The sequence below is a fragment of the Manis pentadactyla genome, chromosome 10 (genome assembly GCF_030020395.1).
Source record: "Manis pentadactyla isolate mManPen7 chromosome 10, mManPen7.hap1, whole genome shotgun sequence".
Classification (NCBI taxonomy): Eukaryota; Metazoa; Chordata; class Mammalia; order Pholidota; family Manidae; genus Manis; species Manis pentadactyla.
In genome coordinates, this window is record NC_080028.1 from 5,369,960 (window position 1) to 5,382,757 (window position 12,798).

Sequence of the window (12,798 nt, forward strand, 5' to 3'; positions counted from 1 at the left end):
TAGCGCGGGTCCAGTGCGGGTAAGGCCGGCTGGCCCCGCCTTCTCGAGTCCTCGGCCTAGACCCGCCGAAGAACGCAGCAATCACAGGCGCCAAAGGCGCTAACATTTGGGAAGGCCGCAGCATGTGGTGGGGGCTTTAATGCAGTCGTCCCTTCACGCCGACGCCGCCCCAGTGCGCACGCGTGTTTTGTACACGTGAGGAGTCGGCTTCCCTGGAGAAGGCTGGCTTCCCGCACACCACGCGGTTCACAGCGGTTTGCCGGGGCCAGTCCGACAGCCAGCCCACGCGAAGGCCACGTAACAGGATTCCAAGACGCCCGTCTCCCCGGCTCCCGGTGGCTTCCCGCGCTCTGGAAACCAGCCTTCTGGCGGAAGTTCTTTCCGCGGAGGCGGAGCCACAGACGAGCTTGGCCACGCCCCTCGGCTCGTGCATTTGTGTACTCGGTTTGGCCAATCGAAACTCCGCTTCTTGCTGGGTGCGGAGTCTCACTCTCCAGTCAGCGAGTGTCGTCGTCGCTCGGGCAACAGCGTCCTAGAGACGCCGAGTGGGCTGGGCCTCTGCGACCGAGCGGCCGGGGGTCCGCGAGCGTAGGTGTGTCCCTGTGCTGTGCGAATCGCGAAGCGGGCCGGGGTAAGGTGGCGCGGCCCCGGCGCCCAGAGCCCGCGCGCGTTCTCGGCGGCCGCGCGCAAACCGCAGGGCGGAGGAGGGCCCGGGGCGGGTAGCTTTGAGGGTCCCTTAGCTCCAAGACGGCTGCTGCCCACCCTGGGACACGGAGCCTCCCCTCATCCATGGCATAGGTTCCCTCATTTAGCACGTGTTTGGGGGCGCCCGCCTGTGCCAGGCGCGGTGGTGGGCTCTGGGTCACTCAGAGCTACTCAGGCTCTGAGGCGAATAGAAAGGTCCTGTTCCCACGGAGCTTCCGTGGCTTTGGGGGAAGACACCATAAACAACGTGGAAGGTGGTGGTGACATCTTCCTCCCTGGATCTGTGAGGGTCATATGGGAAATGTGCGGTAATGCCTATCACACAGCGAGGAAGTTGCAGAGCCTTAATTCAAACTCAGCATTTCTGTCTCATGTCAAAAATCTCTGGTCCTTCTAGAACATTCTTCTCAGACTGCACACGATTATCCTTGCCTTCCTCAGAAATTGTGCTTGGGAGCACTTTGTGATATGTTCTGTTGCACACAGCTTAGTTGGGATCATTGGTTAAATCACCCCTGCAGTCCCCTTCTCTCCTGAAAAGCTGTGCCTTTTAGGATGCCTCGCCCCTGTAAAGAGCACTCTTACTTCACTTTCAAGAAGAGTAATTTAATAACGTTCCTTAAGTTGTATATGTACCTAAATGGGTACACTTACAGAAATGCTTTAAATAAGTTCCATTTTCACATCCTGCAGTTCCTTCATCTTTTTATCTTCTGTTTTCAATTCAACAAACACTTGGCAAAGTTCTGAGGGTTGGAAGGTGAATCAGGCATGACCCCTTTGATTATCTGTGAACACATTTGCCTCCCACTCAATCTTACTGCAAGCTTCTTGAGGACAGGATTTTATTGTAGGTATTTGTCAAGAAATGCTTACCTGAGACTTTAAATTTGCTCTCCAACTTTGTCTGCTTTTCCCCTCCCCTTTTCCAGCCATCCACCTCTTCCCTATGCACAGAGATCTCTACAGCACCCATAATGTGACTCCTACAGCCGACTGGCATATGGAGACAGAACCAGCTCCTGGAGGAAGTTCAGTAGCCTGATGCCGGCCCAGAGCAGGAATCTACCAGGAGGCCACTGGCTGTTAAAAAGACAGTTGCTTTAATAGAGCTTCTTTACAGGTGTGTATCGAGAATGAATGTTTAAGGTTAGTAGATGTTGAGAGTCACTGAAGGTTTTTTTGGATGACTCCTTCCGCTGCTAGGATTGTGAAATAATCGATATGGTAGAGATAAGAAACTGAGTGAGATTAGAAGCTAACAATTGGTTTTCTCCTTTAAATACCACAGTGAGCTGATCTTTTTTGTAAAACATATTTATCTATAAATACCCCAAATCTAGGCTTGCACAATTATATCACTTGGGTTCTTGTGATTTTTAAGTATGTATTCACTTTCAATACATTGCTACCCAGGATATCCACACTATTTGGAAGAAGAGATGTAAAGGGAGGAGAGATGTTTGAAAAGCCCTGTGAGGACAGGTAACGTATGAATACACTTCCAGAACTAGAGGGCCTTGCTTCCCACTTTCTCTCTTGGTTTGGGCCTTTCCTGCTACTTTGTTTGGGATGCCAGTGTTCTTTCCCTCTCCATCTATTTGTCTGCAGTTTTAATAGGGCTTCTACTACAAACACTACTGCTGCTGCACGCTATACTTACTGAGCACCTGCTGTGTTTCCAGGCACAGCCTGGAGCCTCACATACATTTTACAATTTAGTCCTTACTGCCTGCTTATGAAAAAGAACAGTCACTATTCCCATTTTAAAGATGAGGCAACAGGGATGCAGAGAAGTTAAGGGAATACAAAGCAGGTAAGTGGTAGAGTGGGGCTTCTACTCCAGGACTGCTTGGTTGTAGAACCTGGGTTCTTGACAAGTACTTTCTAGCACTCACAAATATACCTGATTACTCCGCAAGTCCCCTAAGGCTTTGAGATGACTAGTAAGAATATGTATATAATATGATAAGGTAGAAACATGTGAATCAGGATCATGAAAAATACAATTAGAATAGGAAAATGGCATCAGGAGGAAAGAGAATACTCATATTGTCCATAATGATTAATACAGTCAGGCTGCAAATTTAGTTGTGAGCTTCTTGTCAACTCAAAAAAAAAAAAAGGAAAAATAAAAGAAATGAAAAATAATTGAATTCATTTTGTTCAGGCAAATAAGTCCTTTTAATTCCACTAGAAAACTAAAGCTTTTCTAATACCTAGGTCTTCATCACAAAGTCTAGGCAGAGCTCGATGGCTACTGACTAAGGTGTAGGCTCGGTGTCCTCCCTATTTAGGGAGAGAGTGCAAATTACTGCATTTGTATGGAATATTTGAAATGAAGGATTTCTGAGTAAGAGTTTTCAGTAACACCATCTGAATTTTATTTTTCCCCTGAGACCTTCTAAATGGTTCCTGTCCCAGTTGGTTCCTGTCATTTGTTTGCTCATTTACTTAACAATTACTGAGCACCTGCCATATGCCAAGGCCTGTCTAGGCATCACAGACACCACTATGCTGGTCATGTCACTGTCCTACACTCTAGTGCCTCTGCCCTGTCACATTCTCCTGCTTGTTTTTTCTAGACAGGCTTTGGTTTGTCCTTCTTTGTTGTTCTGTAAAACCCTGAGCTGACACTCAGCTCCTTACATTGTGTCTGTCTACCTACTTCTTCCCTGTGCTCTGATTTATCCTTCTGCACATTCTCAGGACTTAAATACAATAATGGCCGCCAAATAATGAACACAGCCTACTGTGTGTCAGGTATTCATTGGCTGTGATCTTTTGGCAGCCTTTTGAGCTGTGGCACTTAACCGTTTTGGGGTCACTTGCCCCCTGAGAAGCTGGGGAAAGCAATGCATACTCTCTAGAGAAACCATTTCACTTTTGTATTTAATCTTAGAGAGTTTGAAGATCTACAAAAGCACACTCGGAGACCTCCTAGATGGTCTAGACAGTCCCTAGATTTCAGGTGCAGAGTAGTTGCTTTAAAGGAGATGTTATTTCCATTTTGCAAATGAAGAAACTGGGTCAGGAGAAGGTTAATTAACTTGGAGGTTTGCATGGTACATAGTGGAACCAATTTGACCCAGTCTTCTTGACTTCAAACCCTTCTTTTCTCCATTGCCCCAAAGTGTAGATCCTCAGTAAATGACTAAGTGGGCATATGGGAGGCTGAAAAGGGAACTTTAGAGGGTGTGTGTCCCAAAATATAATAAAACATCCATTTGATATCAGAATAAAGAGAAGATTTTTCTCAAATATTGGGATTTAACTGCCAAAATCCTTTGTGTTGCTTACAACTTTTTCCAGTTTAGTCAAGTGATAATCCCCTTCTGCTCCCCCCACCCCCTGCCATCACGATACCAGCTCCAACAGTTTCTGCTTCTGATGCCATTTCTGTTTGGCTGCACACGTTTTTCACTCTTGTGTTGAATTATGCTTTCTCTGGATGCCAAGGCAGATGGATGGCACTTTTGTTACAATTGTGATATAAATAGCATCTGTTAAAAACTGGACATCAATACTTACCTGGAAAATAAACAAAAATATCAGTGATAATAGCCTACTAGTTGTGTTTTTGCATGTGGTTAGGAAGTGTATCTGATGGTCTGTGACTTGGTGCTTGTTTGAAGGGCTTGGCTTTGTTTTTATGATCCTTCCTAATTTCTACCTCACCAAGTTCTGAGGTAATCACAGTCATAAGTGCCTCAGAGTCCTCTTTATTTAGAAAACCTAAACTGAGGATGATGTAAAGCCTGGGATGACCTATAGGTCTGGCCACAGGTCCTTGCTCATAAACAGAACATTGTTTAGCTTCCAAAACCAAGGGTAAAATTAGCTCAAGCTTCTTGCCTCACTGTATGAGGTGTTGATAGCTGTGGTCTATCGAGAGCAAAGATGAACAGAGTGCGTGCCAGCCTGTGCAGTGGGTGCTGAGTGTAAAGAGATGAGTGAACCCATCTCTCCACTGGATGGAGGGGTTCACTGACTAGCAGGGGCCACAGATAAGCAGCCAACAGAAACATCTGGAGGTGGATAATCAAAGTGAAAATAGAGGAGGGACTGGGAGGTATCAATACCGGATACTGTGTGTCTCCCTTCCCCCACTGCCAGACTCCCAGCAAAGTAATGGCTTTACCTTTTACCCTTTTACCCTTTTTTCCTTTTGTTTATTAAACAAAACAACTGGCACATCAAGACTATGAGACCAAATTCTCTGTAAAGGTATGATTACTTTTGTTTGGGGAGGATAGGAAGGCCTCATGAAGGAGGGGATGTACCCTCAGTCTTGAAAGCTGACTTGAAGTGTGCCAGGTAGAAAAGGAGGAAGAAAATTGTAGCAAATGCTCGAGCCAGAACTCAGAAGTGAGCACTACCTGGTGTGTTTGGAGGACTGTGTAAAAATTCAGCATGCATGGAGCTGTCGTATCTGGAAGAGTGGCCTGGGGCCTGGTTATTAATGATGTGAATGACCTTGTATTCCACATTTAGGAGTTTGATTTCAGCCTGTAAGCCCTGGAGAAGTATTGCATGTTTTTTTTTTTTAACTCAATAACTTTTTTTAGATTCACAAAAAGTTGCAGAGTCAGCACAGAGTTCCTATGTGCCCCCAGCTCCCCTTTAGCGATAACTTCTCACAGAATAACTATGGTACAGTGATCAAAACCAGGATATCACCTGGGACATTGGGACAGTATTAGTAACAAACTACAGATTTTATTCAGATTTTTCCAGATTCACACACACTCATTTTTTTTTTTTCCTGGCACATAGTGCTATGAAACTTTAACACATATAGTCTTACATTGCACATTTTAAACCAGGGAGTAACATAACTTTATCTGTGCTTTAGAAAGAAATCCTGGCAATAGAGGAAGAAGTTGGAGGCCTGGAAGAAATTTACAGGGCTATGTCTGTAATCCAGATGAATGAGGATAAACAGGGGCAGTGGTGTTCAGGGTAAAGAGGGACAGGGAATAGATTTACGATGTGTTTTTCAGGTAAAATGGGGACAGTAGTTGCTTGCTTGCTGCTTACGAAGAGGGCTAGAGGCGAGAGGCCAAAGGCAGGGTTTCTACTTTGACTTACCAAGGTTTGGGAGTGGAAGCAGATTCACTCATTCAGCCAGTGAGTTTGAACACCTTTGAACACTAGTCCTGGCCTAGGATCTGGGAGTGTAGTGATGTATAAATTAATTTGGCCCTGGCTGTTCTTGGAACTTAAAAGTCTGCTGGGAGATGAGCATTCAAATAGATGTCATTACAGGTGGGGCTAAGGGCTGTGAAGGACCGCAGAGGTCGTTGTGGAAGTGTGTAATGGGGACCCGGCTTAGTGTAGGGCTGTCAAGGAGGGCTCCCGGAGGAAGTGGCATTTGAATTGAGACGTGGCACTGGTTCTCAAAGCGTAGTGTCCAGGCAGCAGTGTGCCCGGGGAACCTGTCAGCAGGGCACTTTCTCAGGTTCCACCTCAGCCAGACTCGATCCAGAGTTAGGATCTGGGGCTGGGCCCACAGTCTGTTTCTGTCTAGCCCTCTGGACGATTCTGATGGACACCCAAGTTTGGGAACTCCTGGTCTATGGGACAAGGAGGAGTGCATTAGGCAGAGTAGGGAGATGGGTGGGTGGCCCCAGCACAGGGCTACAGCGTATGAACAATAGGCTTCCGTGTGGGAAGGCCACAGGCGAGGGACCACCAAAGGCCATTTAAAAATGATTATTCTGGCTGATGTGAAGAAAACAGGGGGCCACAGTGGGGGTATTTGTGTGTGTGCGTGTGTTGTTGGGGGGTTTGTGGGTGGTGTGTGAGTGTGATCGAGACAGGGGAAGAGGAGTGATGCTCATGTAGTGCTGACATAAAATATCTCCACCTGGGAAACCTAAAATTTGGTGTGAAATTCATGTAGCAGACCTGCCTGAGGATTTTGACACAATTCTCCAGTAGCTTGCAAAATCAGTTGATTATTTTGCAGACCCACAGGCTCTGTTCTTGAGGCTTGATTAGCTAAATAAGCAAATCTGTCTGCCAATCTGTGCTAACCCCATTGCTCTCTTATTTTTCAGAATTCACAAATTCAGAAATAGTTCACTTGAAGGAAATGAAACAGCACTAAGGCGAGCGCAGCGGCAGCGAGCAGCAGCGCCTCGGGCAAAGCCAAAGCCAGGTGAGGACGCGCGTCCTTCCCAGCGCGGCGCCGGCGGCGCGGTCGCAGGGAGCTCGCCGCGCTGGGCGGCGCTGGGCGAGGCCTCGGGTGCAGGGCCGCTGACGCCGCGTCGCTGCCGTCTGGCTGGTGGCAGTCGTTCACGCTGCAAACGACTCCATGCTGATTTTTGTACCAAAATTGCCTGGGAACTTACAAATTTATCTTATCAATAATTGTGAGCGCATACATTTGAAAGCTGAATGTCCTTAATGTGGTGCTTAACATGCCCACAGATCTTAGACAACCGAATTCAGAAAACGATGAAACCTGCTTCAGCTGCCGGGCGGCCGGGGCCGCTGCACGCGCGGGTTTCCTGCGGCCAGATTCCCGTTTCCTCCTATAGGTGGCAGCCGCCGCCAAGCTTCCCTCCCTGGAGCCGGAGGCTGGGACGCCCCCGCGACTTGCCTCCGCCAGCCCCCCAGGACTTGCTTGGGCCTGGCTGCACTATAAATAGGATGTGTTAAACACTCCTTGTCTGCTCGCAGGAGCTGGGGGAGAGAACGTAATGGTTTCCAGCTCTTACATTTAAAAGGCTGCCAGTGAATCAGTCTTTGAGATGGAACAGCTGTTTGACAGGCCATGTGCGGTCAATGTCCCCGACACAACTTGTTTTTCTGTTGCCTGTTGCCGTATCTGTCATCACCTTGGCTGTGGTAGCGAGTCTGAGAATGTTCATTAGGTAAGAGCAGATTTCTGAGACACTTTCTGAAATGAGATTTTTGTATCATGACAGAGAAAGCACATTACAAACAGAACAAGCTAAGCCTTTTCTTCAGGTGTGCTGGGTGGAACAGCAAGGCATTTGTGCTGACATAAGTGATCACAAAACTACAATATTCGATCCAATTAAACTCAAGATTCATTATTTTTTGGGCCACCACGATGAGATTGTGGTCCCTGCTGTCATGACATTCATGGTCTAACAGGGAGCAGACACTGAGCAGTCACATGGGTCACGAGTGTCAACTGATGAAAGAGGGAGGCACTGGATGACGCCGGAACCTCTACGTTGGATGGAGGGGAAGAGAGTGCCGATCCTAGACAAGATCCAGGAGTGGATGGACGGGTGTGTGTGTGTGTGCCCACACGCGTGTGTGTGTTGGGAGAAGACTGCTCCTTGAATGGCAGGGCTGTGAAAATCCTTCATTCACTAATTTGATCAGTACTTGTGGAGCTCCAGTTAAGTGCTGGGTGCTCTGGGGCTGCAGGTACAGTGGTATAAAAACCCCATTTTATTTCATGGAGCCTGTCACCAAGTTAACGATTTCCCAAATACAAGTGTAATTACCCATGTGGTGAGTGCGGTGCAGAGGACAGGCTTCAGTGAGAGACTCCACAAGGCAGGGTGGGCAGGGCGGGCAGGGCGGGGAGGGAGGCCTCTCTCGGGGACAGGCGCACAGGAGCTGGAGGGGGGAAGAGGAGATGGAGGGGGTGAGAGGCATTGGAGAACGGACCTTGGCATTTTGCCAGTGGGTTTCAGCCCCAGACATGTTCACTCTTGATTTGGTGAGACTGAAAAATGACAATGGAATGTTCTTGGGATGAAAGGGTTTATACGCAACTTTATTCCCATGGTGGCAGGTCAAGTGCTAGAATCCCGTGTGCCTCAGCAAGTCTGCATGCAGCAAGCTGGTCTCTGCATCAGAGCCTCTCTGCCCCCACAGCCGTGTCAGTCTCTGTCCTTGGCGCTGCCACCACTCCAGCCTCTGCTCTCCTGCAGCCCAGAGCACTGGGTGGAGCTCTTTCTATAGTGTCAGTAGTAACATATTCCCCACGTGTGCAGTGAGCAAGCTCACTGGGGCCAGGTGAGAATCCTGGCCGTAGGAACCTTCATTTTCTCTCCACATGGGATGCAAGGTGGGAAGAGTATCAGGTAGGAGCCAGATCCTGTGACACCTGGGAGGCCCTGGCAGGCACATTATAGTAATATGCTGTGATACATTTATTAAAGAGCATTCAAAATAAAAAATAGATGTCTTTACCATCCCAACGTAGCTGTTTTGTCACATCTTCTAACCCCTGTCCACATGCAACAATTATTTTTATATCATTGTATTCATAGCATATATTCCCCTGTACTTTTCTCTTAACATTGTCCTAAACACGTTTTTATGTTTTGGCGTGTTTATAATTATCATTTATAATAGTGATAGACTACTCCATTAAAATATATTAAATTTGAGAGTTTCGTGTTATATTTTTAACTTGATTTCTGAGTTTGTGAGGGTATGTCTTATAGTGTGTGTGGGTAGATTTATACTGTAAGAGAAGGTATTTGTTAAAATGAGGTTTGGGAGGAAGATGAGAGCCTGCATGGGATTTGAGGAGACCCTGATATAAGGGGGAGGCCCTTGGCAGAGGAATGCTGTGGCTCAGCCATGTGACGTGAAGGCCAGAGAGGCAAGTCAGTTTATAATCATGGATTTTTCTGCTAAATTGAATGCAGATGACTGGCTAAATTGTTTTTTACAATACCCTATCATTTGGAATATATTTTGTAAATCAACTTGCATTCTTATAATTCCTGACTAGGGGTTGCCAGCAAAGTCTAAGATATTAAGGGAGTATGAGGCTGTGTTGAGGAAGATGGGACTTGCCTTCAAATGGTGGCAGCATGATCCCCAGAATACTAATATTTGATTAGATATTTACATAGATAACTTGTTTTTAATTTTCTACATGTTCTTTTGAGTAGGTTGCAGAACGGTTAGACTGCTTTGCAAACACAAGGTTTGCATCCTTGAGGCTTGACAGATTTTATTACTCTATCAATATATGCAAACTTCATGTCCTTATCTATGTGTTTATATAAGAATGCACACAAGTCACTCAATGTGCACATGTGGGGGTATGTGTGCTTACACACACATACACAGCCCTGGCACATTTGGGCAAAAAGCTCAGCATTAGATTCAGGAGAGTTTGGGTCTTGCCCTCATAAGTAAATTTGGTTTCTCTCTGATGTTTAATTTGGAATATATTTGTAAATCAACTTGTGAATCTCCACATCTAAAAATTTGGATAATCACAACGTTGTCATGAGGTTGATGACTTACCAATGGCCAGCAAAATAGGTGCCCAGTTATTGCTAGGTGAATCTAGTTATTGCTGGGTGAACCTACTTATTGCTGGGTGAATCTACTTATTGCTGGGTGAAGCTAGTTACTACTGGATGAACCTAGTTACTGCTGGGCGAATCTAGTTATTACTGAGTGAACCTAGTAATTGCTGGGTAAACCTAGTTATTGTTGGATGAACCTACTTACTGCTAGGTGAATCTAGCAGAATAACTTAAATGTAACATCTGCTGTCTTTTAACTTCGTTTTGGTGGTAAGCAGGGGAACTTTACAGAGGAGCATCCTTAAAAAACTATAGACTCATACTTATGAATCAACTTCAGGTTCTTCTAAAGCAGGGGTCTTAACTTGCTAAAACACAAATGGCTGGGCCTCCACCCCCAGAAAACTCTGGTTTGGGTGGGGCCTGAGAATTTGCATTTCTAAGAAAGGTCCAAGGTTTCAAAGCTACATACATGTCTATGTATGCTTCAGCAGCTTTTTAAAACTAATTTTTAATAATAGCAAATGCATTTAAAAAAAAAAGGTCTTAATAACAATAAAAAACCATATTATTTCTGCTTGAGGAAACTACAAATGGAATAGCTCTTTTCCCCTTGAGATGAACTGATGGCAGCATCTCTTGGGTAAAGTCTAATCCCACCCCTGAGATGGGCTGATCTAGTTCCCATCTCATCAAATCCGGGAAGACAAGGTGTTGGTGAATTTCTCTTGCTACATCAGTGTACTTGGATATGCTGTGTGGATACCTTGTTTCTGACGTTTAAAATATGTTGCCATTTTCCTTAAATCCTGAGTTAGATGGTGAGGGTCAGGTGGGTCATTCTTTTTCTATTCATCCAGCCTACCAATGAATGGCCTGCAGTGTTTGCTGAAGAATGAATCACTGAGAGAATTGTTGCTGGGCAGATGCTTATACCCAGAATGTTTAAGTCGAACACACAAATAGGCTCCATTTTGCTCTTTGGAATATTCATATTGTAATTGAAGTCTCACTAGCTCTTAAAATCCTGCAGTTGGAAGAAATTAGAGCCAGAGAAGACCCGACAGGTCATCTAGACCATTCTCCCACTGGAAGAGGATTATTCCCTGCAGTGTACTCAGTAGCATTAGGAGGAATTACTTTTCATATGATTATTATTTTTTTCCATGCTGTCTTTGACTAAGTGTTCCTTGAATTGAATCGCTTTGTATTCAAGTAATAAAATGCACAACAGGCAGTACATTTCTGGGTGATTATCTCACTCCTCAGGTGGCGTAATAAGGCATGAGGCCAAAGCCCTGGCATGCCTTACTGTTATTAGGAAGCAAATTTATGGATAAAATAAAGAAGGCAGTTGTTTGTATCGGCAACAACTGCAACAAGGGATGCAGTTACAGCAGCTCTTCCCCACGTGCTTGGAGAACAGGATGAGGCTGGATACGGGTGCTCTGAACCACCTGTGGTTGCCACTGCCTTCAAGGAGCTTGTTATTACTTTTGTGAAAAGCAATAGGAAAGCCTTGGCCATTGGCAACCATGCAAATTTGATACCTGCGTAGAGCTCTCTTCCAGGACCCAGCTCTGGGCTAAGCAGTTGTGTGATCCTGGGCAAATTGCTTGCCTACTCTGAGCATCAGTTTCCTCACCTATGAAATGGGAGGAGCCATAAGTGACTGGGCATGGGGAGGGTTCAGTGACAGGTGGTTATAAATTTTAAGCACATTTCCTGGCCTAGTTAGTCCCCAATAAGTGCTAATTGAATTAAAATATTTTTCCTTCTTAAAGCTCTTCATAAGCTTGAGTTTTTTGTCTCTTAGCTTCAGCCATGTCCAATTATGTCAGTTACAGTTATAATTACCATCATTGTTGGCGTCCCTTTCTGAGTAACACGTGCACATGTCGTCACTTCCTGTGCACACACCTTCACCTTCCTGTGTCACACTCACTTTCCAAAACCCCAACCTGAATTAAATCCAGCTCTCCACCTCCTAATACTGGCTCTTAAGTTCATGTCCCTGACCTCAGATGGGCTCCTAAAGACTCCCTGGCAATCACTGTACTTCTCCCTCTCTCCTCGTGTTCTCTCCTAGACAACCATTTCTTTCCTATCCCCTTTTTAATTCTGACAGTCCTCCCCATCCTCACTTACTGCGATGACCCAACTTCCTATCTCACTGAGAAAATATAAGCGCTGCCCAAGCAGAAAGGAACTGCTGCAAGCTGTCCACACCACCTCTGTGGCCACACACTCTCTGACTTCTCTGTCATGATGGGTGAACTGTCTGTGCTCCAGAAAAAAGGCTCATCCATGAATTGAGCTGCTGTCTACTGGCAAACCCGTGGGAACCGGCAGTTCTCTCCTTGCTCTGCTGCTTCATTACTCTTTGCCTCGCTCCTGGATCACTGTCAGGAGTATTCAAACATGCTACTCATTCTCCATCTTAAAGAAATTTTTCCCCTGACCCCCATCCCTCCTCCAGTTAGCACACCATTTCTCGACTTTATGGCAGAGTTCCTTGAAATAATTGTCTTTATTTATTGTCACTAATTCTTTTCCCCTGAATTTATCTGTTAACTTACTTAGGTGCCCCCTGCACCCACAAATGCCCAGTGCCATCAGTAGGACTACTGTTAGGGTTATTGGTCGTTCCCTCATGGCTTAACCCAAAGGGCAATTCTTGGCCCTCACCTGACATTATCAGCATGTAGCATTATCAGGGGACGCTGCCCCACACCCGCCTGGAAACCCTCTCTTCACTTGGTTTCCAGGACATGCCAGCCTCCCGGTTTTCCACCTCCCTGGTTGCTCTTCCTCTCTCTTGTGCTAATTC

General features: G+C 45.9%; 1 long non-coding RNA gene across 1 annotated transcript; it reads left to right on the forward strand.

Moving 5' to 3' along the window:
• Positions 1–188: 188 nt before the first annotated feature.
• On the forward strand, positions 189–8,247 carry LOC118935281 (uncharacterized). The gene is made up of 4 exons (XR_005033754.2): positions 189–592; positions 1,638–1,828; positions 6,768–6,868; positions 7,141–8,247. It is a non-coding gene; the product is annotated as an uncharacterized LOC118935281 (long non-coding RNA).
• Positions 8,248–12,798: the final 4,551 nt, after the last annotated feature.